This window comes from Arvicanthis niloticus, chromosome 3 (assembly GCF_011762505.2).
Source record: "Arvicanthis niloticus isolate mArvNil1 chromosome 3, mArvNil1.pat.X, whole genome shotgun sequence".
Taxonomy (NCBI): Eukaryota; Metazoa; Chordata; class Mammalia; order Rodentia; family Muridae; genus Arvicanthis; species Arvicanthis niloticus.
Window position 1 is genome coordinate 73,129,500 of NC_047660.1, and position 26,888 is coordinate 73,156,387.

Genomic DNA, 26,888 nt, shown 5'->3' on the forward strand with positions numbered 1-26,888 from the left:
AAGCCCTATTTCTTCATAAACACTTCATGCTGTTTAATAGAGAGGAAATGTTCAATTTTATCATACAAAAGGCAAGATTAAATCTAAGAGAACTCTGTGGCAGACTTGGGTATTATAACCTCTACACATGCTGACATACTGAAGAAGATTCAGGGAAGTCCCATGGCTACCTCAGTAACACAATTCTTAAAGCTTCCATTACCAGAGCCAGCACGCAGGAAGCAGCAACTGCCACTGGGGAGCTAATGGGGCTGGCAACCACTTTGAATCAACCTTGTGATTTCACAAACATTGCTGGTTCATCTGCATCCTGGGTGTGTCGAGCCATCCTGATTTGTGCATCACCTATGAAGGACTGTTTCCAAGACCTCCATGGATACCAAAATCTGTAGCTGTTCAAATCCCTTCTGCCAGATGGCATAATATTTACATATAACCTCTTATACATTTTCCCTCTAAGTTACTTGTAATGCCTCATACATTGTAAAAGCTGTGAAAATGCTGTTAGGCTGCATTGCTTATGGAACAACTGGGGGGAAAGCATGTAGATGCACACTACAGAATTGGGCGTGGTTGTTTGTTTGTTGGTTGGTTGTTTTTGAAACAGGATCTCACATAACCCAGGCCAACCTTGAACACCCAGTTTAGTTGAGGATGATCTTGAACTTCTAATCCTCCTGCCTCCACCTCTCAAGTGCTTCCAGTAGAGGTTGTGCTACTACATTTGCTTTATATGGTGCTGAGGATCAAACCCAGGGCTTCATGAATCTCAAGCAAGCCTCTACCTATTGATGGACATTCCTTACCACCACAAGTAAGGTTTTAAAAAAATATCTTTCTATCCATGATTGGTTGAATCTGCTGATACTAAACCCATGAATACAGAGAATAATCAATACAGGGTTTTCCAAATACGATAGATTCTCCATCATTTTCAATCCAAACCCTGGGGGCTGTTTTAATTATTTAGTTCAACTAAAAGTTATATCCTAAAACTTCATCAATATGACAGCAATGTCCGCTGGAGTCACTTTCTTAGACCTTTGAAGGTGACCCACTATCTCAATATGCTTAGGATTCTCCAAGGTTTAGTTCTGAAAGTCCTGTGTCCTGGGGGAAAAGAAAAACTTTAGCCCCGCCCCCCACCCATCCACTCTTGGGAAAATCAGGACATTTGATGCTCTACCAATAGCCCTAGATTTAGACTTCAGACTTCTGGGGTTGGAGTATCTAACATTGATAGAAGGGAGACTTGCTACAAAAACAGCTGAAAAACCCAAAATATCCACCCAAATCTTCAAGCTCACAAGCTCCTTTAGGGGTAGACTTAAAAATACAAACAAACAAACAAAAAAACCCAATACTTCATTTTATCCATAGGCCAAGAAATGGTTTCTTACTTGCAGGGATAACATATCTAACATGTGGACACAACTGAAACACACCTCGAAACCAGCTTTAATAGCCACACTACATAGAGAGGCTGAATAGTATGCCATTCCCTTCCCAGTCTCCACATTTCAGAGCCTAATAAATAATGTGTGATGTGGCAGGCAGACATACCTGCCTACGATAAAACGCTCACAAACTTCAATGCTATTCAAAGTCCTGGGAACCTATGAGCAGTAGACAAGGAGCTGGAGAAACACCAAAAGCAGCAACCACGTCGTAAAATCTAGCCAAGAACAGGGAGGCACTAGATGTCAACCTGTCTGCTTCATTGCCAGTCTCTAAGGAAAGCAAAGGTCTCTGGTGCCTGGGCCCACAGAATAGAAACTGCGGCGAAGACAAGAACTTGCTTCATTAACTCGGGAGCACTAAAACCTCTCAGTCTGGTATAATGAAGTGTGACATGACCCCAACTCTACTACCTGAAGCGTTTCTACTGTTCTGAACAATTGTCTGTTTCCTCGGTAGTAGGCAGAATAACAACCACCAAATATGTCCAAGTCTCAATCCCCTGGAGCCTGTGAATGTGCAACCTGACCTGAACAGAGGGACTCTGAAGATGTGGTTAAATTAAGGACCTTCTGATGAGATTATCCCCATTCAGCTAGATGTGCCTGGATGGAACGGATTTTATGGCTGAGAGTCAGAAGGTGACGTGCCCACAGTGCAAAGTCACACAGATACACAGCGTCACAGGCTTTGAAAATTGAGCTAGATACTAAAATGATAAAGAGATAGATTCTCACTCCTGGGTCTCTTAATATGTGGCTCTTGGCCCAAGTGACATCCCCACAGAGCCCATCCCACAGCAGTAGAATATGCATTTGTATATTTTAAGCTATTAAACTTAACAAAAATTTGTTTCAGCACATTTGAAAACTAATAATCTCTTAGCACTGTTGTATCGTTTGTCTGGTACCTTAGCAAGATTTTGTTTCAAAGCCTAATTTTTGACCACTTCATACCTAGTGTCTAATTTGCTTCTCTGTTTAGACTCAAAAAAACAAAAACAGACTTAGTACTAAACCAAATATAATCGAAGTCCCTGTGGGAGTTCAAAACGCCACCACCTTTTACATGTCTACATTGTGTAGTTTCTTTCTTTGTTTTATTTACCCAGAGATGATTTAGGTAAGGGACCACTGAGTAGCACTGAGACCAATACTCTTGTTCTACTGAAAAATACTTTTTGGGGAGAGAAGAGAATGTCAACTAACTCCTTTACAGTTGTGTGTAAAAGCACAGTAGTTCTCAGTGTGTCCCTAAAGTGTTCCAGAGGCCACCAGGACTAGAGGATACCACTGCCCTTTATTAGCTACGAGTACCAAGAGAACAATGAAGAGCTATCCCACGAATGTGTGAACAACCTCCACTGAGCAACTCTGCTTGAATTGACTTGAAATTTTTTCAGTTTATATTTTAGCATGAAATCCACACAACAAAACAAAGAATATTAAAGATGTATAAAACATTCCTATCTATTAGTAATATTTGAAGGAATATTGGGATGGCCTGGTGCTCCCCCAAAAGATAAAAGGTACTTAAATCTAATGATTATAGGGCCCCAGCCATTCCACGTGGCCTTACACACACACACACACACACACACACACACACACACACACACACACACCTCTTCAAATAAGCTCTCAACTAGAAATCCTTAACCCTGACTGCAGTTTAAAAATCATCTGTAGAGCTCTGAGAAACCACAAATATCCAGGCCTCTCCCCTGAGGCTTTTGATTCAACTGGTCTGATATGGGTGGCTTCCTTGTAGCCATGTGTCTCCATATTTTTCTGTAGGTCCTCATGGACAACCCAGACTCTGCCCACTATAGGGATACCCACATGGATGAACCCATCCTGAGATCTGAATCCTATTCTCTCCCCTTACATTTGAAGCTTCATGATAGCTCTCCAGCTCTTCTGCCCACAGAGAGGCTTTGAAGTTATTCTAGATGTTTCTTCTCTCCTCACTTAGTCATCAATACCGTCCCCTATTCCTAGACCCAAGTCTTCCCACTGGCCTGCCTCCATTCTCCCTTCTGCCTATACAATCATCTTTTCCAGGAAACGCTCTCATTGCATATTCCCTTCAGCCCTCCCACTTAGACAATTATAGAGTCCCTGTATGCTTAGTTGACCTGCTACTGAAGCCCCACCTCTTCAGTCAGCTGCTGTCTGGCCACCTAAGTCTCTGAAGGTTTTCAGACTGCACCATGCCTTTTGGGGCCTGTGTGTATTCCAACATGTGATTCTTTATACCTGAATTAGATTTTCTCTCTCTTTCAGACAGAAGACATCTCACCACTACTCAAAGCTGTTCTCCACAGGGCCACCAGGTCAGCACCCTCCTCCACCTGCTGGTGACTCTGTGCTCACACCTCACCCATGGGGCCTCTGTTACTCCCCCATGCAACTGGCAACACTGTGGCCCATGTGGCTTCCATCCTCAGGCTCATGCAGCTGGCATTCCTTCTTTTGTTCATTCAATTCAACACTTTTATTAAATATATAGCAAACGCCAGGCATGCAGGCTACATGCTGGAGGTAAAATTGTTAAGTTGGAATCCACAACTGCTCTCTCTCTCTCTCTCTCTCTCTCTCTCTCTCTCTCTCTCTCTCTTTCTCTCTCTCTCTCTCTCTGAGTTTTTCTTGAAAGGAGGCAGATCACTGGAAGAACATTCACAATAAAACGGACTGATAGAGAGTTGGGTGTTTTGTTTTATGTGTGGTCTTTATAATCCCACTATTAATAAGTTAAGGAATAAACCTCCCACCATTTCTAAAATTGTGATATATGTCAAATGCCTACATTTGGCTGCTAAGGTTGTATGATGAATGTTGTGATGTGTGACAAATGCCTACATTTGACTGTTAAGGTTGTATGATGAATGTTGTGATGTGTGACAAATGCCTACATTTGGCTGCTAAGGTTGTATGATGAATGTTATGATGTGTGACAAATGCCTACATTTGACTGTTAAGGATGTATGATCAGTGTCATCTTTTCATTCTGTCAGCGTGTCTCTGATAGATAACTTCATTTGGTGATCTTAAGGGCCTCATTATTGTGAGTTGAAAAAAAATCGACCCTCTTATCCAAAGGAAGGTCTAGTGCCTGGTAACTGCTAAGTATACATTTGCGTTGTGAAGAAACAAGTGGATGACAAGTTCTAGAAACTGATTAAGCCAGGCTATGAGGCTTGCTGTTTTAATGAGCATTTTGCTCCAGCCATTAGATGCATAAATAAATAAGCAATGTTAAGTCCAGCCATCAACTTCAAGGGGCCATGCAGTTCAGCCCAACGGAGAAAGACAAGAAGCAGTTGAAAGAGGAAAAGCACCACACCTAAGCTCTGAGTTGATAGTCGCTGACACTGGATGATAAGGAAATGGGGATTTCTTTGACATATGCTTAATATTTTTCATAATGAAGTTGAATTTAAAGTGAAGTGAAAATCCCGAGTCAGTGGCTAATGGAAACTCCACATCTGGGTAGGAATACACAAACTACAATATTGGCTGTCTCAGGACAGTGGGGCCTTTCAAGTCTGCAGCTAGTTTTGACTGGCTTTAATTCATCTTCAAAATTAATTAAGTGTCTTCTAGAAAAAGCCCACCAGTCCTAAGCTGACCTTTTGTTCTGGTTACTGCTAAGGGAAAAGCTCTTGCACTGTCTATAACCAATCCATTAAGATCAGGGCTTACTTCTCCAAACTAATTGCTCTGCGGCTGTCTTGTGCAGGTTATGATAATGTCTGAAATCCCTTAATCACTTTTGGCACCACAGGGACACCGTTATTAAGGTAACAACTTCAAATGTTCTCCAGCTCAGATTTTTTTTTTCTACTCAGATTTTTTTTTTTTTAGAAGATAAGGGCAAATGCAGGTGAAAATCTGGATTTTAACTATTACTAAAGAGAATCATGTTTTCTTCAAATACCAGAGCCAGACCGACATTATTAGTGACTGTAGGTGGTTGTTTTCTCTAAGAACATCACAAACGTAAATGTGCTAGTCTATAAGACTACTGATACTTTCATGGACCCTTCTGAAGTCCTATTTAGGTTCACGCAGATCCTAGAAGGAAAGATTTCAGAATTCTTACCTGCTCAATGTTCAAGGCCGAGGCTCCCTGGCAGATCTGACTGTTTGAAAAGAAGAAGAAAACATACTTTAAGAAAATGATAAATAGGAGGCTGGAGAGATGGCTCAGCGGTTAAGAGCACTGACTTCTTTTCCAGAGGACCTGAGTTCAATTCTCAGCAACTATATGGTGGCTCACAACCATTTGTAATGGGATCCAGTGCCCTTTTCTGGTGTGTCTGAAGACAGAGACAGTGTGCTCACATAAATAGATAGATAGATAGATAGATAGATAGATAGATAGATAGATAGATAAAACTTTTTAAAAACAGAAAGAAAATGATAAATAGCAAAACCAATAGGAGCTAAGTGAGTGAATGATCACGTCTGTGGCCAGGGCTGGCGGGATGGCAACGCATGTCAGAGCCTGCATTTTGTGAACCTTCTCTTTTTAAGAAATGTACATAGTACATGAAATAGGAATCCTCTGCTTTGTGAAATTCTCTCTATATTCACACATACAAACAACAGCAACCAAACACTAAGAGAACACAACGGACCAAGGATCCCAGGCAAAGCAAGAGTTCGTGCTGGCAGAAGCTAAGTACCTAAACTCTCCTCCTGGCCTAAGCCGATTGATTGGTTCCCACCAAGTCCAAAGCAAAGACTGTACGTCCTCTTGCTCTAGTTGTTGGAGGAAGAGCTAGGGTGTACAGTCTGTGAGTATCTGGCCCTTTAAATGGGCAGATGGAAGTACGCTGTGGTTGTAATGGTCTCCTCAGTCTTTCACAGATTGTTTTGATGTCTACAGGCACCTGTACTCCTTGCTACTAATGCCCCTGTGGATTCAAACTGAGTCCGCCTAATTGTGCTTCCCACCAGAAGGAGCTTCCTTTCTCTTGGAGGACTTCGGAGCACCCACCCCAATGCCTTGGGGGAGCACTTTCCCATTCCTACTTCTTTTTGGACTCAGAACAAAAGGGTATCTCACACCAAGAGGACCATGACTGAGGGTGAAAGTCAAATTCACATTGGGTCGTAGGACTAAATGAACATCGGTGTCTCCAGAGACCTCACACAGTGTGAGGCTGACACACATGTTTTAATCTCTGCCCAATCAACTGTATTCTCAGAGTGCTAGAACGGATCATGTGTTTTTAAATGAGCCAAAGTTATTAAAAAAGAAAATCATTATCTTGTGATTAATGGCAGCAGAGGAAAAGAAAACAAGCCAGGGGCAAACAAAACAAAACAAAAACAAAAAAACCAAACAACCTATTTAGAGAACAAGCCCTGGGGATAATAATGACTAAATGGGACTCGGAAAATAAGCCCAGGCAAGGGTGCTCTGAGGTGCAGGATCATATATTATTGCTGATAGCATAAATTGGCACAAGCCTCTGGAAAACAGCTTGGTACTATTTATCAAGGGACTTAGATGTTGTCCTCAGTCATCATTTTCATGATTCCACTTCTTGATTCTAACAACAGCTGTAGACGAAAATTATTACCAAGGCATAAGAAATAGCCCAATTACCAACAATACAACTTCCTACGCAAAGGAAATCCTGCATGGTGAACCGACAACGAGTATGAGCCGTTTTTGTTGTTGTTGGGGAGGATGGTTATTGCACATTCAAGGCAAGCCCTCTGTCAGTGAGCTTCATCCCCAATCGGGATGTAAGAAATTTAAATGAGGAAAATGCACCTGGTACAGTTTAGAGACACCAATGTAAAACGTTACTCGCCGTGTAATGTCAGCTAGCTTCCTAACGCAGAACTCTGTGCATCCTGCAGTCCCATTTGAAAGTTTGTTCTTCTAGGCTTTAGTTACTTTGCAGTCTGAAAATGTTAATACATGGAAAATGGAAAATTCCACGGATGAATAATTCATAAGTTTTAAGTTATGCCACTATGATCCCCTCAGTCCTGCCCAGGATACTAGTCATCCCTTTGCCCAAAGTATCCACACTGTATATGCTGCCTGCCTCTTCGTCACTTACTAGAGTCATTTATTACACATCTTGTGACAAAGTATTGCAGACAAGCATTCTTTACATAGTAGCCTAACTCTATGTTAAAATATCTTTATTATTTAATGTACTCTGTTTTATCCTGCAAGCACATCGGGTGCATACACAAGACTAAGTATTTTGAGGAAGACTGCATGCCCATACATGTAAAGAAAAGCTCGTTTTCCCAGCCTCCCTTGATGCTAGGTGTGCAGGCATATAATGGAGTTTGATAGGAGAACTGCAAAGGTAGTACGTGTACGCTGTGGCTCCATCTTTCTCCCTCTCGTCCCCTGAATGATCATAGCAACCCAGTCCTTGGTCATTCTCCTCTGGGCTATTGTATTAAAAAGAAATAAATACTATCCAATTTCCTTCAGTCACTGTAAAATCAGGTCCCTGCTACATCAACTACTTGAACCAACAACAAACATAATAAATGAGGGCTAATCTTACTTTTGTTATTCATAATTTATGTTACTATTTCCAAATTTTTAATGCTCCCCATGAATTACTTTGATGATCAGTAAAACATTAAGTCAAGGTTTGTTATTATTAAAACTGTACTTATTTTGCAGGTTTTCCAGCGTGTGTATGTACGTGTGTGAATATGGACACATTGGGGAAGTCAGAGGGCATCTTGTGAGTCGGTTCGCTTTCCCACTAGGGGTCCAATTCAGGTGGTTTTTTAGCAGCAAATGCTTTTACCCCTCAAGCCATCTTACTGGCCCAGGTCAAGCTTTATCTACTAATGCTAAGATGATCAAATCTAGAACAATGTTTGGGTAATAATTATTTCTACTTTTAAGAATGAGATAGAAAGTGGTTTAGAACCAAAGACATTGTAGGGAGCACAAATCAAATAACTTCACCTTATTTCCATTTTAGTAGAACTCCAAATAGAATCTGCCTTAAAGAGGCATGGTCTAAAGAATAAAGTTTCAGCCAATACATAATAATCATACGTGTGAGCGGATGCCCAGCCCTGTGAAGGTGAATTTGGAAAGTTCTATCTGTGGCCTCATACCTTTGGCTCAAAGCTCTGCTTTCCCCTTCAACAGAATTGAAACAAGTGACTTCTATAAAATTCCACTAACTGGGTGACGGGGGACATTTTGGATGTGCATCCAAGTGTGTGCTTTGATTTTCATTTCCTTAGGAGCAATGGCAGAGTTAGCAGAACCCCTGTAACTTTGTTGGTCTCCTTGGAGACCCATGGGTCTGCATTATAAGATGGCTGCCCAATATAAAGGAGTCAAATCCAATCCATAAATAATGAAAAAATACCAGGTCCATATATGAATCAGATTAGAGACATAAAACCAACCTCTAACTGAGTAGTACAGGGAGAATCGTTTAAATCTGCAATAATGATATGCCAGAGGTACTCCGTGCCTTTTAGGAGATCATTAGAGTCCTGTACACAGACACTCAAAGCATTTCATCAGGTTGACCTTAGAGACTTACCTGTAATTATATATTAGCTAAAGAAACCATTTGTCCTTTCCTTCCCCCAGAGAGTGCCAAACAGTCTTCTTCTCCCCTGTGAACTGCAATCCCCAATACTAATAGGGCATTAGTCCCAGAATCTCTCCACTTCCCTCCAGGATGACTGTGCCAGTATCTTCAAGGGAAACCCCTAAACTCTCTCCCACAGTAGGCAAGCTGAAGCCTATAGTCAAAGCTCAGAGTTCACAGTTTTTCTCCCCTTCATCCCTCTGCAGGAACATAAGCAAGGCAGCTCAACAAGCCTAATTACCATGGAAACCACATGCGCTACGAGATTATGAGTGTATTTGTTAAAATGACTCACAGGTTGTTCCCCCAAAAGCCCCAGACACACAGGTTTCTGGCTGGTTTATAAAATCCATTTAAAGGTTTTATTGTTTTGTTTTTGTTTTTTCAGCTTTTATTGGCATATCTGTTGCCATGAGGAGGGATCAATAAAGTCAACAGGCCTTTCTCCTTAAAAATAAACACACACACACACACACACAGAGAGAGAGAGAGAGAGAGAGAGAGAGAGAGAGAGAGAGAGAGAGAGAGAGAGAGAGAGGAAGGGAGAGAGGAAGGGAGAGAGACAGAGACAGAGAGACAGAGAAGAAAACAGAAGTGGAAAGAAAATGAACCAGTTCCCTCTGTTCCAAGATTAATATTTTTATACCTCAGGTTTACAATGAAATTAATTTGAATTTATCTATGGGAGATAATTAATCTCCTTCTCATCTAAATAATTTAAGTATTACATAAAGTAGTTTTAGGGACTCAAGTGAAATAAGTAGGTAAAATAAAATATTTAAGAAATACCAAACAAAATAACTTAAATCCGGGAGCACAAACTGTTACTGAAGAATAATTTGAAATCTTAGTATCAAGGTATTTTAAAATGGATGTTGTAGTGACAATTTTGGTTTTTTGTAATAAACACAGAAATATTATATGTTTTCATTTTAATCCCAGATGTGGACGATGGGGCTGCTTCAGAGTGTCCACAGCAGCTGACCACGGTTTGCTTCCTGTTCTAGCAGGGGTCTGATTTTGCCAGCTGCAGACACTTTTTGTGATTGTGTGACATTTAGAATGCTGGGGACTTTTCAGAGGGAATGTAAATGCTAGGGCCCTGAGAGGGGTGGTGGGCTGTTGGCTGGTTGTTGGTTATTGGTCACAGTTTGTTAAATAGTTGTGTGCAAAGAAGAAAAAACAACAAGAAGAAATTAGATGTCCTGATGGCAAAGGATCTCAACACCCCTAACCAGCAGGCAGTAGTCTAACAATGACGTCACCCTTCCCAACCCCTGACTTTGTTCAGGGATCTCTTTCCCTTCCTCTCTACCGTTCCTTCTCTTCTATCTAGTGTTAGGGGGTTGAAAGGGTGGATGGAGGGAGGTGGAGAAGGGTGGAAGAAAGAAGAACCTACAAAGTAACAAAGACCTGCTACAGGATGTCCAAGTTAAAGATTTTATTTTTAAAATTCAAACATGAAAGAATTCAGACATTTAAAGAAATAAAAATGACTTCTATCTATTTAGTAAACATCATTTAAGGCCTGTACAAACTATGCATCATGGTCTGTAGCTGGAACATGACAATGGGGCTTAGGGAGACCTGTTCCAGACAAAGACCCAGGCCTGGTCTGATTCTTAGCCTCTCTTTGAACACTGCACTTTGAACAAGGCATTCCTGTAGATAGATGTCTCCTTACCTGCTGAGCACCACAGGTCTAACTTTGGTACTGCTCCTGACTCCCTCAAAGAAAGATCTGCTAATCATTTTAGCATACCAATTTTCTCTGTGAGGAATGGAACTAAGCCTTATTACAAAAAATAAAAAAATAAATAACACAAATTACTTATGTAAATCTAATTATCTTCCCCACACAGTAACATTATATACACATAAGCTCCACAAAATGGGCATTTAAAATCAGTATCTTCAGAATTATGTACATGTTTTATGCATTAATGCCAATAAATATTCCAATGGTTTAAAGGAAAAAACCAAAGGACTATCAGTCAGGATGAGCAAAACTGGACTAGGATAACAGCCCTTCTATAGCCAGCAAAATCTGTCTATCATTCACACTCCAAAGTCATTACTGGTCAGTGCAGAGAGCTCTCTTGTCTTCACTTTCAAATCCAAGCTTTGGAGTGCGGCTGCCATTGCTGCCCTCCCCCGCCCCCACTTTCAATGGCCAGAGGATATGTCTACATATGACTCTTATAACTTCTTTCTACAAATGATGTGTTCCAGGCTGTTTGCCTATCTCGAGCCGATGCCAGGCACCTGGCCACACCTAACAAAACAAGCTTGGGCTGTGTGAGTCTATTTTGAGTTGAAAGGGAAACTGGAGGTGATTGTGGATAAGCCATGGACTCTTAGATAAACAGTTTAAATCTGAGATTAACACTTCACTAAATCAGATCATTGACGGCTGGCTGTGCCTGGGAAATGGGCTTCCTCAGCTAACTCTAGACTCCAGTGATGAACACTGACTGGACAATTCCTTCTGCTAGACATTGGTAAGAAGTCCTTGGTTAAACTAAAAGACGCTGCCCTTCATGCTGGTAGCAATATGACATCTATGGGAATATCTCTGCTTCTTGAATAATCCCTATAGTTTAGGCATATGACAGATAAACACTTTATATCCATCATATGAGGAGACAGGCATAGAAAGTTTTTAGCATCTTCCCCAAGTGATTCTGACTCCACAGTAATCTCTCGTAACTACTCAACTCCTATTCACGCTCTTTATTTTTCTATACTGCTATATTTTGGATTATTTTAGGACATTATAAAAGACAGGTAGTAAGATGATTAAATAATACTCCTGGGTATCAGCGTTCCCTAAATACATTCATAAAGTCTTAAAAAAGAAAAGAAAAAAGGCAAGAGATCAGTTCACTCCAGGGAAGCTCTTAAAATGGCAGTGAGGTTTTTGTTCCTATGTAATTTTTAAAATATGGCTCGACACGGATCAGATGAACACCCTTCTTAAACAGGGCTCTGTTGGCAAAGCTGAGAAATTAACTTTACTTTTTTGTTTGAAAATGCAAATGTAAGAGTAGGAGGCATTCCATGTCTGACTGCAGAGAAAGCACACCCCACCATCACCTGTCTGTTAGGATGAGAACACACAGAAACCTGTCACAACACTGAAATCTCCCTTCTTCCCTACTGCTGCAGCGCACGCGTCGCCTGGGAAATACAATACCTGAGTGGAAGGGAGGAGGGAGGAGAATATGCTATCCACTACTGGAACCACGCCCGCTACGGAACCACGAGCCCACTTTCCTCCAGAGGTGAAGACTGGAAACCTGTTGTCTAAGTAACTTGTAATCAGAAATGCCAGAGACCATTCAAGCCTCACTTACAGGCACAGTAACCAACAAAATATACGCTGCAGAAGAAAACAGGCTTCTCACTTAAGTTAGACAGACACCAGTCATGGAGGCCTTGGCCTTTGAGCTCAATACTCAGGCCAGGCTGGATTTATTTAGATCGAATCGATTTGCATGACCAGTCACAGAGGACCAAGTTATATGTGTGTTTGTGTGTGTGTATACATATATATACTGTACATATATGTATATGTACATATATGTGTATATGATGTCTCCATCATTTTATACACACACACACACACACACACACACACACATATAAAATGCAGACATGCAGGGTTGATTGAGTATTTTTCCTATTGTCTTTACAGGACTTGAATTTCTTTCAGGAATATTCTCTTGAGAAGGTTATTCTTTACACTTGGGGCTCTTTCTCCATTCTATGTAGATCACCAGCAAAAAACTAGTTTGGACGTGTGCATATGCATAAATGGTAAGTGTTTGTGTGTGTATAGATATGTGTGCATGTGTGTGTTGTTCTCAAAGAGAAATGCAAGGAAACTACTAAGATCCAGCTGTGTGATTTGGGGAGGCTATTTAATCTTCCCAAGTCTTGGTACCCTCACTTGCAAAATGGAACTAATAATAGCAGAATATATTGACAGCTGCCCTGGAGGCCAATAACTCTTTGGTTTTGTTAATAGTAGTGGACTTTTCTCTGAGGTTCTAGTGACCATATTTTTCACAGAGGTTGGGCTGCAACAAGGCCTCTGGAAAGAAACTCCCAAATCAGTTAATCACAGTGGTTCCTTCTGCTTGGTCATGTGTGAGTCAGGAGAGGAAGTCAGCTAGAGAGGCCTCTTTCTTTTTCTTTCTTCCTTCTTTCACAGTGCTATAGAGCACATCTGAGGTCTTGTGCATACAGGCAACCACTCTGTGATTCAGACACACCCCTAGCCTTTACTTCTTAAGACAGGAGCTGTCTATCCAGGTGGCTTCTGATGTACTTGACTCTCATATGGAGCCCAGGCTAGTCTCATACTTGAGAAATTCCTGCCCATTCCTTCCCAGTGCACGGGTGACCACACAGGCTGCTTTCAGCTTTAGAAAGGGATGCGTGAGTGACAGGTGTTGTGGCTCATACCTATAATCCTAGCAGTTAGCAGCCGGGGGCAAGAGGGTTGTCAGGTTGTGGCCAGCCTGGACTACAGGATGAGCTCTAGAATGCTGAGGGAGACACTGTCACAAATGAGCAAACGAGCTTCATGAGAGGAACTTAGGCCCTCAGCTGTGCCTGTGGGCACTGAGCTGCCCCTTATTTGGATTTTAGGAGGCATCTCCACATACTGAGGGGAGCTGGCCGAGAGCAAATCAGCTGAGGGTGTCAGAGTTCAGCTCCTTAAGAACACTGCCCAGCTGCTCAATAACAGACTCTGGATCTTGGGATAAATCTCCCATTGTTTTCATTTAGGCAAACGGTTTTTTCCCTCTCACCAGCGGCTCAAAATATCCTGGCAGAAAAAAATTCATTTCACGTGGTTAATTTAAAGATGAGTTGAAAGCAGTAACATATAAATTTCAGGGCACAGACAAATGCCTGTCAAACGCTGGTTCTCTCGGCTGGCTTATTGAGGGTGGTGCTGTTCATTCTTTCTAACAGGAGGGAGTGCTTTTACTCGGAGTGGCTTGAAAGACTCCTCTGTAAGGGTTTTTGCTTCTTCCCCCAAACACGATTAAGAGCAGAAATCATTGCTTTCTCTTCTTTATTCATCTAGGAGATAACTATCATGTATCTAAGGTTATTTTAAACAATAAGGATAGTGTTTACTTCAGACAAGCCCTGTTGAGTTGATTGCAGCGTAGGGAAAAAAAATCTATAATTAAATGGAAAAGTCTTCCTGACTGTGCAAATCAATTTGATCTAAATAAAATCTAGCCCAGGCCAAATACTCAGTGGAGTGGCCAAGCCTTGGAGCCTGTCTGGGTTGACTGAAAGGCTGCTTCCAGCAGAAGAGTGTCTGTAAGTCATCCTGCCTATGTGGGAGGAAGGGCACAGTGCCTCTGGGGTTTCACCTCAGCCTTGCTTCAGAAAGGTACTTTCTGCATGGAAACACTCTGTAGAGCCTTCACATACCTGACATCGGTGCTTAGCATCGAAGGACTCACCCACAGTGTGACCTCCTAGATACCTTCTGGGATTAAAAAAAGAAAGAAAAGGAGAGGGAAGGGGAAGGGAGAGAACACTAAATCCCCATCACCACCCATCACATATACAAATGATACAACCGCCACCCCTTTTATCTAACACAACACACAGTGGCAGCTTATATTTGTGTATGTTCTTGTATTGTGATTTGTCTTTGCCTGTGGTTTCCAATCCTGGATGGCTTTGATTTTATAGTCTGGGGTATAACTGGGATAGAGCTTTTTTTTTTTTTTTTTTCTTCAAACCCCCTTGTGATTTCTAATGTGCAGCCAGATCTACAAGCCTCTGGTTTACATGTTTACTGAGTCTCTCTCAAAACTAGAATTTAAGTTCCAAGAAAAGAAAGAACTGACTTGTTTTGTTCCCTGGCATCTCAAAGGGTAGGTGGCAAGGGGCAGACACTCATTTCAGACCTGTGGCCAGACTGACTAACTGAATTGTAATTCTTTTCTGTACCTATTTTTCACAGTGGTCTGTGATTGCCCAGAGAACAAGTTTTATGTCTAGCTCACTCTGCATCAAAAATATGAGTCACTCAAGCAAGCTCATTAGATAACTAGATGATAAACAAATTGCATTCATTGTGTGCTAAGATGGAGACAGAAACAAATGTAGTTGCTATTCACAACGTGCTTGCTGTGTTGTTAAAAGGAGAATGCAGCCAGGCAGTGGTGGCGCATGCCTTTAATCCCAGCACTTGGGAGGCAGAGGCAGTCGGATTTCTGAGTTTGAGGCCAGCTTAGTCTACAGAGTGAGTTCCAGGACAGCCAGGGCTATACAGAGAAACCCTGTCTCGAAAAAAAAAAAAAAAAAAAAAAAAAAAAAAAAAAGGAGAATGCATGTACAAAATTAATATACACACAGAATATGCTAAATGCTATGATGTAAGAAGATATAATTGGGGAATTAAAAATACTGTTGTTTATTTGGGAAATAGCAGAAGAAGCCAGCAGAAGCAACCAGAGAAGGCTTCATGGAAGACATCAACCCCTGAACTGAGCCTGATGGAACATGTAGGATCCAGCTCTTTGCAAATACTGGGTTGTGAGGTGAAATGCAGAAAGGGGAAGTAAGAGAGCTAATCTAGGGGAAGGACAAACCAGCCCTGCTAGAGACCAAGAGGCCCTGACTAAGAGACTGTTATCACCATAGAAACGAGTAGACAGTATTGGGGAAGGGGGGAGGAGGTGGTTACTTCCATTCCCAAATGCAAGAGTTATTCAGCTTACTGCCACTCAGGTTGCTTGGTGAGGAAAATGGAAAACGGTGAGACTGAGATGGAGTTTTTAATACGTCAAAGTTGAAAGAGGAGAGCGCTAATCATTAGTCATGGCATCTGGCATGGGGGAGGAGTGGATTCGAGGTGTGAAAAGGCAGTGGTGAGCACGGTTTAGAACCTGAGCTAGGTTAGATACTCTAGTGAGTTTGCTATGCTTAGAAAGCAGGGAGAGATCAGATATGAGAACTGACCCACACACAACAGTGATTAGAACCAAAGGGAAGAGTGTGAGTTGAGAAGAGGGAAAGGAAGAGTCGGACATTCTTGGTCTAAGTTAGTGGAGCTAGGAACCTTCAACAGGCAGGGGAAAGCAAGGGCGCCAGTAGGGGCTACAAGAGTCAAGCAGAGCCAGGCATGATGGCATGCACCTCTCTTCCCAGTACTCAGGACACTGAGATAGAAGAAGCCTGAGCTCAAGGCTAGCCTGGGCTACACTGTGAGAACCTATCTTAAAGAAAGAAACAAAGTGAAGGTTGGGCTTTGTTGGCAGTAGATTTTGTTTAAGTGTTGCATGTAAAGAAAAACTAAAATAAGGTTATAGGTGAGGTAAAATACAGTAAATTAAGGAATGAAATCCTGGGCTGATGAGGTGACTCCGCAGGTAGAAGTGTTTGCCACCAATCCTGGCAACTTGAATTCAGTCCTTAGAATACACATGATAGGAAGAGAACTGACTTCCTCAAATTGTCTTCTGTCTTCTGCATGTACACTGTGGCATTTGTGCACACACATAAATATAGTAAAAACAATCATTAAAAGTGAAGAAACCCATTATTGTAGGAAGGAAAATTGTTATCGCTTAAACAAGAGAGGACAGAATAGAGTCTGGTGAAGGATATACCCTCGCTCTGAAGGAAAGGCAAAGAAAGGACTGAATGAATGTGGCTCTGGCCGGTGATTGTGCCCTTCCTTACCCTCATTCATATGTTGGGACCTAACCCCTCGCATAGTTGCAGTGGGTTAGAGAAGGAGTGGTCTTTCCGCCCGTCCTCAGGTCCTGCATGGGACCTTGTAGAAGAGGGCCTTCAGGAATGTAAGGCCACAAGAGGACAGCATCAACCACATATAATCCGCTAGCACCATGATCTCCCATCTCCAGGCTCAGAAACTGGGAGAAATTAATTTCTGTTGTTTATAAATGGCCTCGTCTGTGGCCATTTGTTATTGTGGTCTGAATGACTTAAGACAAATGAAGACAAACAGAAAATTTGAAGTGGTAAGAATTGAGGAGTCCTATAACGCACGTTAGAAAAAGAGAGGGTTGGCCCAACTGGAAGGAAAGAAGTGAGTAGGGGTTGGGGCTGTGCAGACTTTCCTGTGAATGCATGAGAGAGTGAAAGTGAATGAGGAAGAGGAGGAGAAGAAGAAAAGAGAGAGAAAGGGATGGGTGGAGGGAGCTTTCAAGAAACAACCACCTGCTGATAGGGTGGTAAATTTCAAGGAGAAGTCAGCAACCTAGTTTCCAGGTTCTCTGCCTGCCTCAGAGACTTGGCACATGAGAGATGATCAGGAGAACGCAGGCATGATTCGAACTAGGCCAATGACGCAGTTAAGACACTCACTGGTCTTCCCACTAAGCACAAGTCCTATTGCACATACTTGCCTGGAGCTAAAAGGCTCCATCTGCCTTATTCAAGCCTCTGCAGTAAAGCTACTTTATAGAAACAGGCAATCACTCAAAGATAACTGAGCACCCTCTGCTCTGGATTGTGTTGTTTGTGTACAAGTGTGTTCATGTTCATATAGAAAGGGGTGTGTGTGAGTGTGTTTGTGTGAGTAAGTATGTGTGTGTGAGTGTGTGTGAATATGTGTGTGTGTGAGTGTGTGTGTGTGTGTGTGTGTGTGTGTGTGTGTTTGTGTGTATGTGTGTTTGCCAGAAGGCAGCCCCAGGTTTGTTCCTCAGGAATCATCATCAGCTTGGCTTTCAAGATAGTCTTTCACACCCATGATAGGCATCTCACAATTTCCAGTAACTCCAGTTCCAGAAGATCTGATACCTTCTGGCCTCTGTATTCACCTGTACTCACATTCACACACACACACACACACACACACACACACACACACACACAAATCTCTTTTTTAAGAAGAATCAAATTCAAAATTGGAAAGTATTTGAATGGCCATTTCTTCAAAGAAGACACACCAGTGGTCAAAAGCAAATGAAGAATGAAAATCACTGGGAAAATGTGAATCACATGAGATGTGCTCTTGCAAGATGAGCTAGGAAGTATTCGAGACTCTGTGAGCATAGCCAGGAGAATGCAAATCCAATCACAAAGCAATTCCACCTCATTTTGGGGTGGCAATTATCAAAACAAATACACAAACAGGATCATCCACAGGCACTGGTGAAGATGAAGGTGAACTAGAACCATTGTGCCCTACTGGCGGAGAGTCAAGTTATGTAGCTGCTAGAGGAAACAATATGGTGGCTCCTTAAAAACAGAACACAGAATCCAGTGACTTTACACAGCTATATTCATAGCAGCATTGTTTGTAATAGCAAAAAACTGGTCCAAGCATTCATCAAGGGATGAGTGGACAAATGACATGGGGGTAGATATATGTTATTCAACTTAAAAAGGTAGGATATTCTCACATGTGCTAGAACATGAAGACAATATAGAAGATGAATTAAATTCATCATGAAACATTGTGTGATTCTATCTCCATCATGATGGTTCTTAATAGGGCCTGAGCTACAGAGAAAAGGAGAGTTATTGTTTAATATTTACCAACTTTGTTTTATAAGATTAAGAAGAATTCAGGGGGTGAGCAGTGGCAACATTAATGTGATTATACTTGATACTATGGAACTGCATGCTTAACAGTTACTAAAGTAGGGCATCTTGTGATATGAATATTCTTTTACAATAAAGAAATCTCCGTTCTCAGAGACAGTGCTAACTCCTCCAGATGCCACTACAGAGGGACAAAGTGATGCTTTAGCATCTTTGTGTACCCAGTACTTGCTTATCCACACACATAAGCAAAGGCCACATCACAAAAAAACCCTGACTATGTGCTGTTGTACTTTCTTCACAAGGAAGAAACTAAGGTTCACAAATTTATGTACTGAGTCACATAGTAAGAAGCAGCGGAGGGATTCAAAGGCAGAACATTTTGCTTCCAGAGTGTGCTCTCGGCACTCTTCTGCGTTCCTTTCTTTTCCTCACACTGATCTTTTGTGAAAAGTTTTTCTACTTTTAGACTTAAGAGTTGTAGAATCGGACTCCAAAAGTTATTCAGCTAAAGGCATCACTACATACCCATCACTCAAGGCCCAGGGCTGGCCATAAAATAATAAGAGTCATGTTTCCATTCAGTCATTGACCATATGTCAGGAAAACACACACACACACCATTAAAATATCAGTGTTTGTTGGTGCCCTCTCCAGCCACCAAATACCCTGAGCAAAAAAAATGCCTGTTAGTGTTTCGTCCGGCCAGAGCGGTGGGAATAGTCTCCTTCTTCGTCGTAGAAGCAAACCCACCCATCTGTTTCTTGCTTAAGAAAGAATCCTGCTCTCATCCTCACAGACCTGCGGTTGCTCACTCACATTCCGCCCTCGAGCTGAAATTCAACAATTAAGGAAGTGTTTTCTGCTGTGCTCAAAACAGGCTACCTCTTAGTTGTTTTCACACTGATAATAGGGGCCCCCTTGACTCTACTATGCCTACTGGCCAAGGTTTCATCACCTCACTCTCCCATGAGACACATGGGAGGGGAAACACACATTTTCTAGACATCCCAAAACAAAGCAGGGTGCCAGTATCATCTGCGGAACACAGGCTGGAGATGGATCCCTATGAAAGGGAAGTCCTGCCTTCCGTATAGCCTAGAGGCCCAGCTTCCTATTTTATTTAGGGACACCAGACTCTAGATCAAGCCTAGGTCTTCATCCAGAAGAATGGTTCTACATATTTCACTTAAGGATGCAATGGGGACTTTGGAATCCTGTAACGACTTGCTTTGATTAAATTCAAGAAATCCTTCCCAAGAGCCCCATGGTTACAGTAACTCCTACACGAACTCAGGAAAATAGAAATTTATTTCTTCAGTGTCTGTGAAAGTTTCCTGTCTCAGAAAATGCATTGCTACTCCACAAATTCTGAGAAGCTAAATTAATTTCATAAAGGTGACAAAACAAAACAGAATCTCAATTGTGTGGCTTCTTCAACTGACAATGGTTTTATCACAAAAGTACATGCTTTCTCAACTGGTATATTGGGTTGTTTAAAAAAAACTTGTATTTTTAATAATTCATTAGTATTCTAACATGCCATTTTATTGTTTTCACTCTGCCACACGAGGCTCTTTCTTTGCTTTGAAAAAATTATCTCCTTTTATTATATATAAACAGTAAAAACCATTTAATCAATGCTTTCTTATGCTTAACCACACTTCTGTTGAAGAGTTTTTAAAAATTATGCCACCGTTTATTAAACTGTTTATCTTATGTTAAGCCAAAGAAAGCCCATAATCTCAGATCAAGCCCATTAGACCCCTTTATTGCATTTTTACATATATCATTCATAAACGCGAACGAGTTTCAGACTCATTATCAGTATCCAAAGCTTAAGAAAATTTACAGAATAATAACTGTTTTCTGATTGTTTTACTTCAGTGTACAGCATACACAGACAAGGAAACAAACTAGTTCACTTTGATATTATCTCTGTCTGGAATTAACAATCGCTTTGCTCTAGAGATGGATAAAATCCATATAGGCATAAAATCCATTTACACGCCGGTATCCGATTTTCAGCAAGTTACAGGCGGGCCATGGTCCTTTAAATAAGGATGCAACTTTAGGGTAAGACCTACTAACAAATGGTAGCAGCAAAGAGAGGAAGACACTAGTTCCTTAGAGGTGAATACTAGCCCCTCGCTCGCGAAATGCGAGCCTTTGTTGGTAAAAATCTATGTACAAAAGAAACCAACATCCTCACAGCCAAACCACAGACATAATGTTGCAAAGAGACGGCCCATCGAAATATATTCGTACATGAATGTGCTGAACATCTTTCACGACTTACACCCCAAAACAAGGGTCTGCCACGCTCGGGTGCCCAGACTGCAGCTTCGCAGCCCAGCTGACTGCAACTCAGCCTTGCCGGACTGCGGAGCCAGCTAAGCAAACCACTTCTTACATTCAGCTCGTTTTCCTAAACACCACTGAGGGTGGTTCCCCTCACCCCGAACAAAATGTGTCACAAATCTGACCATCGTTCTCGAAAAAATAATTAAAATCCCATCTTAATCATTTTCCCCCAAGCCCGAAGCAATGTCCCTCGCTTCCTTAAGAAATTCACCCTAAAACCCACAGGCACGGTTTTTTCGTCTCAATTCAAAAGGAGCTACACGGAAAACGTGTCCTTTACCTTGCTTGGCTCCGGAGGCTTGGTTAGAGAGCAGCTTCCCCTGGCGGAGCAGATGGGTGGTGAGCTCGGCCCGCCCAGCCTAGCCCAGCCCAGCCCAGCCCAGCTCAGCGCAGCCCAGCCCAGCCCTGCCCTGCCCTGCCCAGCCCAGCCCAGTCTAGCCCAGCCCAGCCCAGCCCAGCCCAGCCCACCTCAGTCCAGCCCAGCCCTGTAGGAGTTGCCCACCGAGAGGCGTCGAGTGTCTGTATAGCAGCCCCTGAAGCCCAAGCCTGAGTCCCCACCCAGCTTTGTCTTCAATCATCATTTCTACAGGAAGCAGCGCATCTCCCACTTCCTCCTCTCTTAGTATCGAGTAGCAAGCCAGCTTTCTTGTTTGCTTCTCCCTCCACTTCAGGGCTTCCTCTAAGTGCCTTTGTCTGCTGTTGATGGTAATTCGGCTCTAATCCGCTGGACCCCTTTGTTCCAGCGCCCCTCCATCCCCACCTCCCTACTGCACTGTCTTCTCCGTCCCTTTCTCATCTCCCAACAGTGTCCACACGGTGCCTCAGTGGGTCTCCTCAACACCTAAACTGCTTTCACATTCTGAACTGAAGCTACTGTTTTTATTGGGCCAGCGGTAAGCTCGGGTCTTGAGATCCCGGGCCAGCCAGCAACTCCTTCTGATTTATGGCCTATCTGCATTCCCAGGCAGTTTGCAGCTTCTTGCTGCCGAGTTTTTCCTTTGTGACCAACCTTCCCAGAGCTTCATTTCCCCCCAAGGTCTCCCTACCACTGAGATTTTATTTAACCCATATGCTTAGAAAATAATGGCCCCACAGGACTTCTGGGACGTGGGAGCTAAGCCAAGTCCTGCAATACTGAGGTAGTCCTAGCAGTGAGAACGGTCTGAGAATAGTGTGAATGAAGGGAGTGGGGGCTGGGGGGGGGGGTCTGAATGGTCCGGATTCCCAGCCCAGACTTAGATCCCCTCCTCAGCCACCCACACAGTATTGGTGGGACTGAGGAGCCGCCTTTGCCCTTTGTTTCAGAAGATAGGATGGTGTCGTGGATAAAAAGAACCCACTGGCTGGCTGTCCACCAGAGTTAGAATCTGAGCTGTCATTCCTGACTGTGAATTTAGACAAACGATTTAATTTCTATGTGCCACACGGTGCTTCAAATAGTTCCGGGAACAGAGAAAAATACTTAGTTACATACTAGCAGATATTATTTACAAGAGATTGAAACTCAGGTGACAAGTGGCCTGGGCAGGCAATAGCTGGTGGGAGAACAGTGTTTGCTCCCCCTCTGGCTTCCGCCACAGCTATGTTCACAGCTGAGCCCTGACTCTTGTGGAAACAATTTAGCCCAGGCTTGAGTTATTCTTTCTCTGGATTAAGGAAGCACTCTGGGAGAAGCTACAATTTAAACACCAGCAGGGAGGTGAGGTGGGAGTTCTTGTTCCTGAAGGGAGGTGGTGTGTGGCAGCTCACATCTGCAGTTTCAGTACTGTAGCCTGAGACAACAGAATCACTTTGAGCTCAAGGTTCCCCCGGGTTACATGGTGAGACCCTGAATCAAATGTAAATAATAAATAAATCCATCCTCTCTCAGAAGCCAGGCCTGGAAAGCTAACCTTCTCAAGCGTCAAAAGTAGTCTGCAACTGTATTTTTAAGGTCCTGTCCTAGCTTCATTCACCAGGAGGGAATCTGACAGGAAACTCGAGAATTAAAGCAGGCTCCTCAGCTGCGCCTTCCTCACACACCCTGGGAACTCCCTGAGGACTCCGGCAGCATGTCATCCTGGCATAGAATTCAATCTCGGTGAAATGTTCTAAGACAATCCCAAGAGTCCTTTTGTTTTGATTTCAAGTTCCATGAAGTTTCTCATTTTATTGTAAGGGACCCTGATGTTAACCTGAACCCTGCAAACATCTGAAAATTGTAAAAGAAAGTTGCTTTGTTTGTTATTCATTCTTTTGTTTGTTTGTTTGTTTGTTTGTTCGAGTTAAAGCTGAGGAGCCACCTCTGAAGTAACAACAAATAAAAGTGCTGTGCTAGAAGAGGGGTCAGCTGAGGTCCAGTGTGTGTGTGTGTGTGTGTGTGTGTGTGTGTGTTGCTAAGCCTAAGAAAAAAAATTGGGAAAATTATAAAAACAAGACTTTGGTCATTTTTAAACCAGCTGAATCTAGCGTTAGTTGTGGATTCAAATAGATCCTCTCTCTCTCTCTCTCTCTCTCTCTCTCTCTCTCTCTCTCTCTCTCTCTCTTTCTCTCTCTCTCTCCTTCCCTCCCTGCTTCCCTCCCCCCTCTCCATGAGAAAGGGGTTGGTACTTCTATTCAAGTTTTTATAAGAAAATCTCTTTTAAACAACAAATCACTAGGAATTCGTCCCCGCCTCCTAATCTATTCTTTCGGCTCTGGTCATAAATCTCCCAGGAGGTTCATCTGCCCCGCTCCAGGAAAGAACCGAACAAACTCCTCAAACTAAAAAAAACAGATTTTAAGATGTCCCCTTCCTGTCATTGGCCTCATTGATTTCCGTTCCAGCAGCTTCTTCTTTCAGGAGGCAAGAGTCAAGTGTGGGTGTGTAGCTCCGCCAGGGGAAGAGATTAATCCAGTTTAGAGCTGGAACAGAAGCACGGGAAGCCCTGACACCAGATCTACAATGTATCCATTACACAGGAAAAAAAAAGTAAGCCTTTTATTGATGTGAGATGCTTGTGCAGTCAATTGTCAGATGTAACCTATCTTACATACATTTGATCGATGCGGAGATAAAAATCTGAAAACATCCACTACTGCTCTTATTTGCAGAAATTAATGCCTTGCTGTATTTCTTACATTTATCTGATAATGGGGGCTGATGGGGACACAAAGGGCATCATTTTAGCCTGATGTCTTTCCTGTATTTTTTGAGTTTTCTGGCTAGCAGTTTTGTTTGTTTGTTTGTTTGTTTGTTTGTTTGTTTTTTGAGACAGGGTTTCTCTGTGTAGCCCTGGCTGTCCTGGAACTCACTCTGTAGACCAGGCTGGCCTCGAACTCAGAAATCCGCCTGCCTCTGCCTCCCAAGTGCTGAGATTAAAGGCGTGCACCACCACTGCCCAGCTGGCTAGCATTTCTTAAGAGTTCTAAATATTGCTTTCATCTGAAGCCTATACCTCTGTCTATAGTCTCCATTTTTTTTAAGGAGGCACATCAACCAACTGTACACACAGTATCAGGATTACCACAGACCCCCTTTTCTTTGCTATTTCAAAGTAAATCAGCCTTTGATTGCTACCTCCAAATTACCTCTTTACCCAAGATGTTCCTCTCGCCTCCCCTGCCACCACCTTCTGTTCCCACTGCTTTGGGTTTCCCTGTGTGACTGCAAGTTCCCTACTATGGGCTTCTACCTCCAGCCATTCTTCTAAATCCTCCTCACCAGAATTCCAGTTCCAAAATGAAGGGCTGACCATACACTGCCCTACTCTCATGGCTACCTTCCTGCTCTCCCCACGGCTTATGATATAAAGGCCTAAACTCGTTGCACAGTACGCCAGACCGTGCATGATGTCATCTGTTCACAGTCCAGCTTTACTGCCTCTGTCAGTCTCATGCCTGCCGGTTGGGTAGAGCCTGCTGTCCCCTACCTCTGTACCGTGACAACGTACTACTTACTATCCCATCTCCAGACACACCCTCATCTTTCTCTCTAGGATGTACTCTGGAGATCCCGTTTGTCATTCAACACAGCCTTTCTTAGAAGCCTTCTGCGATGGTTAACTTGTGTTGTCAACTTGAATTTAAAAAGAGATCTCTCTGGAAGTGTCTGTGAAGATGTTTCCAGAGGTGCTTAACTGGGGTTGGGGGATGTGAGGAGCATCATTCCATGGAATGAAAAGGGAAGGGGGGAAAGCAGGCTGCATACTTCCTCTTCCATGCTGTCTCAACCACTACAGATGATGACCTCTGATGCCTTCCTTCCTTCCTTAAGTGGCTTTTCTTGGGGATTTTGTCACAGCAATGAGAAAAGAAAAAAAAAAATCTCCCCTGGCCACATAGGCAGGCCGAGTAGGGTCTCTCTGCCGGGTCGTTCTGCCCTGTCCCCTTCCACTTCAACACAGTTGTTTCAATGTTGACCAGCTGTATAGTTGTCTAGCCCCTCCAGTTCTGGGCCTCTGTTTTTCCTACTAACGTAGCAGTTAGTTGACAGAACTTCACATACTGAAAAGCAACAACTGTGGCATAAATTCCCAAGCCTTTGTACTTCTTTGGATACTTTGGAAGGGAAGAAAAGGTCTGAGATGAGAACTTAGCCAGACTGTGAAGAAACAGTTCCACCCTCCACCCTCCCTCTCTCTTTACAAACTGCAGGAGAGCGTGCTATATGTACAGCAAAGTCTGGATCATTAGGTAGGCAACCCTAAAGAAGTCTGGGGCAGTGTCTCGTTCCATTTTGGCACTGACATGTTTATAAAGAAGCATAGTCTGGCAACAAAAACTAATTTAAAAAATTATAATGAGGTGGAAACGGGAAGGAAAGCCATTCTGTCCTTGAATCTCTGGAAGAACTTTACAGGAGGCCAGTGTTCAACCAGGAACACTTCTTACCTGCCCCCACACACACACCCTAAAGTCTTCACCGACGTCCCTTGAAGCTGTCCCTGAGCCTCTCCTAAGCCAAATCACAAACTAATTCTCTAATCTCTTCATTATGCTTCACTTCTACCACCACACCACACCACCACACCACCACACCACCACACCACCACACCACCACACCACCACCCCACCACACCACCACACCACCTCCACCACCACACCACCACCACACCACCACCACCAACAGCAACATCACCACCACTACCACCACCAACAGCCCCTATCATGCCCAGCTAGCTCTACTCTATTTCAACTGACTTGACTTCTCTGACTAATCCCCCTTTAATTCTCTTTCCATGTCTTAGTTCCCTCTTGCTCTTTGTCTTCCCCATCTCCCTCTGTCTTATAGATAGTGACCATAGCCCATTCCAACAAGGCTACAACCTGCAGGCACGCACGGGTAGTGAAGAAGGAAGAGGGAAATGGGAAGAGCAAATTCACACACTAATAACTCTTGCCCACTTGCATGCACAGATGATCTCTAATGACTCACTGAATGCTGTGCAGATGCAATGCAGAAGAAATATGTAATTCTTAAGCTGTTATTTTCTCACAGAAGAAACAGAGCACCAGGCATTTTGGAGGCCAGCTAGAAGGAGTGCAGGGCTCACCGAAGAGTTCTCCAAAAGGCATCATCACACCCTGGTTTGTGTACCATGGGCTTATTCTCTCCCATTGCCATCGAGCTCTGCTGTTAAAGCCACGGAGAATACCAAATCATATTGGCTTAAAGAGAGTCAGCGGGAGCATGCAGAACTAACCTTTCTTGAGAAACAGTAGCCAATAGTATTCACTACTGAATATGTCAGCCTGTGTCTCAGTCTAGAGGGCTATTAAGAGTAAGGACCATCTCTTTCTTTAGAGGATATGTCGGCACTATTGGGGGATAACTAGGGAACTGTTTGGTTACCTTTATGTTCTAGGACCACATACATGACAGAAACAGCTTAGGAGATGAGAGATTTATTTTGCCTTATGGTCAGGGGATATAGTCCAC

General features: G+C 42.9%; 1 protein-coding gene across 3 annotated transcripts in view; it reads right to left on the minus strand.

Annotated features, from left to right (window-relative positions):
- The window catches only part of Gng2 (G protein subunit gamma 2), a 104,032-nt gene extending 82,458 nt beyond the window's left edge, over window positions 1-21,574 (minus strand). Inside the window, exons 1-2 of one of the 3 annotated variants that reach the window (XM_076931193.1) lie at window positions 21,492-21,574; window positions 5,563-5,602 (exon numbers count right to left, since the gene is read on the minus strand). The gene's annotated coding sequence lies outside the window, so the exon portion shown is untranslated. Of the gene's footprint in view, window positions 1-5,562; window positions 5,603-21,269; window positions 21,396-21,457 lie in introns of those variants that run through there. The other 2 variants (XM_076931192.1, XM_034498774.2) reach the window with 2 other exon arrangements.
- Between the last annotated feature and the right edge of the window lie 5,314 nt (window positions 21,575-26,888).